This window comes from Aotus nancymaae, unplaced genomic scaffold, assembly GCF_030222135.1.
Source record: "Aotus nancymaae isolate 86718 unplaced genomic scaffold, 86718_ANA_hifiasm-v0.15.2.pri h1tg000090l, whole genome shotgun sequence".
Taxonomy (NCBI): Eukaryota; Metazoa; Chordata; class Mammalia; order Primates; family Aotidae; genus Aotus; species Aotus nancymaae.
In genome coordinates, this window is record NW_026988505.1 from 5,349,438 (window position 1) to 5,355,437 (window position 6,000).

Genomic DNA, 6,000 nt, shown 5'->3' on the forward strand with positions numbered 1-6,000 from the left:
ATCATTTTTACAATCAAAATTTTGAAAACTCACAGAAAACAAACAAATAGAACTATGCCAGGCCATGCCATGCCCAGGCCTGGCAACTAGGAAAAGGCTGAAGTGGAAGAAGAGTGAGTCAGTGTGTGTGTGTGTGTGTGTGTGTGTGTGTGTGTGTGTGTGTGTCAGGGTGGGACCAGTGGCAGGGCATTCTCCCAGGGCCCCTTACCACATCTATCCTTCTTACAGGTAACCCTGCCCCTCCCCAGATGGACCTGGGGTGGTGGCCCCATCTGCAACCTAGGCAAGGCCCCTTCCTGGCCAGGGTTGTCAAACAGGCCCTCCCCTGCGGCTAGCCCATCTGCCCCTCTGCTCTCCCGACCTCTCAGACCCCTGGCAGCCCCTGGGCCTGGACCACTCCTTCCCACTGCAAAGCTCCCCAGAACTTTCCAACATTACACTCCCAGAAGCCTGGTAGCCTGGTGAAGGGAAAGAGCTGAAATTCTCCCTCATGGATGACCAACAGCTATGCTTCCCTTCCGTCTTTTTTTTTTTTTTTTAAGACAGAGTCTTACTCTGTTACCCAGGCTGGAGTGCAGTGGCACCATCTCTGCTCAATGCAACCCCCACCTCCCAAGTTGAAGCGATTCTCCTGCCTCAGCCTCCCAAGTAGCTGGGATTACAGGCACCTGCCACCACACCTGGCTAATTTTTGTATTTTTAGTAGAAATGGGTTTTACCATGTTGGCCAGGATAGTCTTGAACTCCTGACCTCAGGTGATCTGCCTGCCTCGGCCTCCCAAAGTGCTGGGATTACAGGGGTGAGCCACCACGCCTGGCCAATGTCCTGTCTTATTTCACACCACTTACCTTTCTACCCAGGCAAACTATAAAAAACACACGCACGAAACACTGAGATTCTCTGAGCATCTCCAGATCCAAGCTGTTCTTTGAATGCTTCCTGCCATGCACTCTTCAGTATGTCTCATTATGATGTTTTCACATCGTTCACAGAATATGACCATCTTTAGTGCATTTTCATTTTTCTCTAATTTATGGCAAACATTTTTGGTTTGAGAAGCACTTCCACAGACGATGCCTTCTAGCAACTTCGTAAGTGAGCACCCTGAAGTCCCCTATGAAGCCTGGACTCACCAGGTCCGGGAAAAGCTTCCCCACCTCAACCCAGGTCTCTAACTCCACACCGTTCACACCACCCAATGCCTCCATCTACAAGTCACACACATACACACACACACAAATACATGTGAGCACACACACACAAACACAAACGCACACATAAACACACATAAATGCACACAAAACACATACACGCACACAAACACATACACACATACAGAAATACACACATGTACACAAACACATACAAACTGCAGAGGAAAGGCAGCATACCAAAGCACCCAGAAGACAGATCTGGTTAAATCTGGAAGTCAAGCATCAACTTTTAAGTGCATAAAAAAGCTATTTTGAATAACTTTTAACTTTAGTTCATCCCCACCTGTCTACAACTTATGAATTACAAATAGCACCTTAAACAAATGACTTCTCTTACTGCTGAGAAATCATGGAAGTCTTATCTGACTATAAAATGTTACAGCATCAGTAACTGCCCATGTTAGCTGCTAAAGCCAATCAAATAAATGCTGTGAGAGACAGAGGGACAAAGTGTATTTTGAAAAATATACAAAGTGTAAACCTCAATAATCATCTCTCTCCCAACAAAATTATTTTCTATAAAGTGGGTGTTCAAAGCATATTATTAATAATAAGCAGCAGTGAACTGTTACTTCTCACAGTTCCACCTACGTGGAAATCAAGTCACGCCTACACAGAATCTAGACGTGACCAGTCCATACTCAGGTTATGGTCAACCAGAGAAAAGAATTAAAACCCGTTGCATCTTGAATCAATGAGAATTTTTACTAGTAGCAAAAGTTAGTGACTGGAATTGATATTAGACGGCAGCAAGTTCACCTCCAGCTGCCTGAGAATGTGATCTCCTGGCGACAGTCTGGAGGGGTGCTCAGACTTCACCTTCAGTGCCCAGGGGCCCATGGAGGAGGAGTGTGGCTGGGACAGGCAGGTATGGAGCCTGTGGACCGAGGGCAGCTTTCCTCAGACTCTACCTTGGCTTCCTGGGCACCAGCGGGCTGTGAGTTGCAGGGGAGCAGGTGGGGGGGCAGGGGGGACAGCTGGGGTGCAGGGGACAGCTGGGGTGAGGGGGACAGGTGGGGTATGGGATAACAGGTGAGATGCAAGGGGGAATGAGTGGGGTGTAGGGTGAACAGGTGGGGTGCAGGGGAACAGATGGGGTACAGGGGACAGGTGGAGTGCAAGGGAAACAGGTGGGGTACAGGATGAACAGGTGGGGTGCAGGCAGATAGGTGGGGTACAGGATGAACAGGTGGGATGCGGGAGACAGGTGTGGTGCAGGGGAACAGGTGAGGTGTTGGGGGGACAGGTGGGGTGGGGGGACAGCTGAGGTCTGGGGGGACACCTGGGGTCCGGGGGACTAGTGGGGGTCAGGGTGAACAGGAGGGTGTGGGGGGACAGGTGGGGTACACAGGGACAGCTGGGGTGCAGGGAACTGGTGGGATGAGGACAGGCGGGGTGCAGGGGGAACTGGCGGGGTGCAGGGGGACAGCTGGGATCTGGGGGACTGGTAGGGTGCAGGTGAACAGGGGGTTCAGGGGGACAGGTGGGGTACACAGGAACAGCCGGGGCAGGGAGCTGGTGAGGTGAGGGACAGGTGGGGTGCCGGGGAAAGACGCCGGCTTTTCTTACACCTATCCCCTTCTCCATCCAGAGATGGACCCGTTCTTCCTCTTTACCAAAAAATCCAAGTTACTCCACGACCCCCACACGACCCCCGCTCGCCCCTCGGGCTCCTTAAGCTGATCGGGGCTCCCTCCTGCCCTTGGAGCCGGAGGTCCCTGCGGCCGGTCCCGACGCCCCCCGCCCAGGCCCGCGCCGTTATCCTAAGGTGCCAGGGGCGCCGCGAAAGGGGGAGCTGCTCGGGGGTCTTAGCCCCTTCCCTGCAACGTCTGTGCCGGGGGTCGGTGGCGCCTCCACCTCGGGGTGGGACCCCGCGACTTCGGGGGAGCCAGGCAGAAGCGCAAGTCTCAAAGCAAACCAGAAGCCCGCGGGGCCCGCACTCACCTCGGCGGCCAGGACGCGGCCCGCCGTCCCCTGCTGTCCCCCGCCGTCCCCCGCCGTCCCCCGCCGTCCCCCGCCGTCCCCCGCCGTCCCCCAAGTCCCCCACGTCCCCCACGACCCCGTCCGTCCCGTATCGTGCGCCCGCCGGGGACAGGGATGCGCCCGGCCCCTCCCGCCCGGACGGGCGGCTCCACCTACCACGCTGTCATTGGCGGACGCAGGCCGTGCCGGGCGCCCATTGGTCGCAGCACCTGCCGGTTTCTCGGCCACGCCCCGCCCACGCGCCCGCGCATTCCTTCGAAGCCACGTGGCCGCCCGCGCCCCCGTCCCGCTCCCCAACGCCCCGCCCGGGCTGCGCACGCGTGGGAGGGGGCGCGCGCAGAGGCTCCCGCCCCCGAATCGTAGCCTGTCCCGCGGACCCCCGGGCCGAGCTCGCTTCGGGAGGAGGTGCTGGGCAGACCCAGCGCTCTCCCCGCCCCCAGTATCTGTGCCCTCCCCGAGAGCCGCTCCCGGCCCGGAGCTGCGTCCGATGGGGAGGGGGCGGCGGGCAGACCCTAACCCTCCCCCCAGAGCATCGCCTCCTCCCCTGCGGACCCCCCATGCCCCGAGCTGCCCACACGGGGAGGGGGCGTCGGGACCCCACCCGACCCGTCCCTGGAGACACGGTCCCTCGGTCCGCAGCTGGCCCTGCCCACAGGGCGTTCCGGGTCTTCAGCGCCAGCTGCCCTGGACCAGCCAAAGCTTGGGCGTTTGGAAATGCGATGACTTCAGCCACGTTTCCGAAGCAGTTTTTGAAGCTTGCTTCTTACCAGGAAGCACTCGTTTTTTTCCGGGACCTTTGCAGTGAATTGGCCCCTTCTGAGTTATTGGAATTGTTTACCTTGAGCATGAATTTATCTTATACTTTTAAAAAGGAAACAGAGTATCCTTATAATTACTATTACAGAAAAAGAAAGAAAAAACGAGAAACGAAGACATTTTTAACCAAGATAACTGAAGGATGTTATTACCTGGTCAACGCGTTTAACATATGTATTAGCATATGCTGGATTTATATCTATGCCTTCTTCTACCCAAATCTCTGAGTCAAAGAAGTAATTTAAAGTCAGCATTTTAGAACTGTCAAACTTCTTTGAGATTTCTAGTCCCTTTCACTTGCTTTGTGGAAGAAATACGAAGAGCTATTTGGCATGCTAAGTAGCACGAAATTAATTTAAACATTAAGTACCCTTACGGCTTGTGTGCTCTGGAATAAGTTATTTCCCTGAAAATTCTAGACTGTGTAAAAATCATAGCCAACATGGAACGACTACAATGGAAGGTGATATTTTTTCAATGTTTATTATTCATACTTGCCAATTTTATGGAATCAGACTAAGTTATTTTTATGAATTGAAAAAGGTGTTTCCTCTCAGCAACCTTGAGATTAGAAAACTTATTTTAGGTTTCTGTTCCTAGGGTTCTCTGGGTACCTTATTCAAAGATCTGTTGCACAATTAATGGTCTTGGTCAACAAAAGTAAAAAGGTCAACAGAATTAGTTCTTGTTTGCCTAAATACGATGAGAAAATCCTGATACTTGCTATGTTTTCTAAAAAAGTAGACTAGAGATAAGAGGAAATGGTACTGTGTATAGAATAAACAACTCATTTTCTCAATAGCTGGAATTGAGCCCCTAAACTCAGGGCAGCCAGGGACACAGCTGAGTAGGGCCACGGGGCAATGCCTTTCAGGTGGGTTGGGCAGAAAATCCTCTGATTCAGAGCTCCAATAGAACCTGTCTGTCTGCTTTATTCTGGCATTCCTCAGAGATACAGCCCTATTTTTGTAACCCCTGTTATGGAAAAGTTGGGATTTTCCATTGTGATTCCCTCTTTGACCCATGGGATGTTTAGGAAAGTTAGGTTTACCTTTGAAATATTTGGGGACTTTCTGGTTTTCTTTTTATTATAACTAAAGTTGAATTCCACTGTGGCATTAGACCATAATCTATTTTATTTTATTTTCATCGTTTAAGATTTTCAAACACTTGCTTCACGGCCCTACATTGTCTATTTTGGTAAATGTTCCATGAGTGCTTGCTAAGAACGTATTATGCTTTCATTGATATCGTGTTCTACATATGTCAATCAGGTCATATCTGTTACTGGTTTTTGGGGGGGTTTTTTTGAGACAGAATCTTGCTCTGTTGCCCAGGCTGGAGTGCAGTGGCACGATCTTGGCTCACTGCAATCTCCCCCTCCTGGGTTCAAGCGATTGTCCTGCCTCAGCCTAGTGAGTAGCCGGGACTACAGGTACCCGCCACCACGTCTGGGTAATTTTTTATATTTTTAGTAGAGACAGGGTTTCACTCTGTTAGCCAGGATGATCTCGATCTCTTGACTTCGTGATCTGCCCACCTCGGCCTCCCAAAGTGCTGGGATTATAGGCATGAGCCACCACACCCGGCCTGTTACTAATTTGTTTATCTGCTTGTTGTGTCAGATGCTGTAAAGGTGTCTAAAATCTTTGACTATCCATAGTCTATTCAGCATTGTACTCCAGCATCTACAAGTGTTACAGGTTATAAAAACAAAAAGTATAAGGATTGAGGAAGAAAAAACTGATTATTTTCAGACAATATATATATGATTATATATGTTAAAACAAAATTATCTACAAATTATTAGGATTAAAATATAATTTAGGAATTTCAAATGGATCATAGACTTCGGTGTAAAAATTATAAAGTTTCTGGGATAAACTATAGGAAAAAATCTTATTGATCTTCAGGTGAGACGCAAAATGGACCAACCATTTAAAAATGATTAATGGCTCATCAAAATTTAATATTTCTACTAATGTT

General features: G+C 50.4%; 1 protein-coding gene across 1 annotated transcript in view; it reads right to left on the reverse strand.

Moving 5' to 3' along the window:
• ARHGEF10 (Rho guanine nucleotide exchange factor 10) overlaps positions 1–3,200 on the reverse strand; it is a 145,517-nt gene extending 142,317 nt beyond the window's left edge. The window contains exon 1 of the mRNA XM_064369777.1: positions 3,160–3,200. The gene's annotated coding sequence lies outside the window, so the exon portion shown is untranslated. The remainder of the gene's footprint in view (positions 1–3,159) is intronic.
• Positions 3,201–6,000: the final 2,800 nt, after the last annotated feature.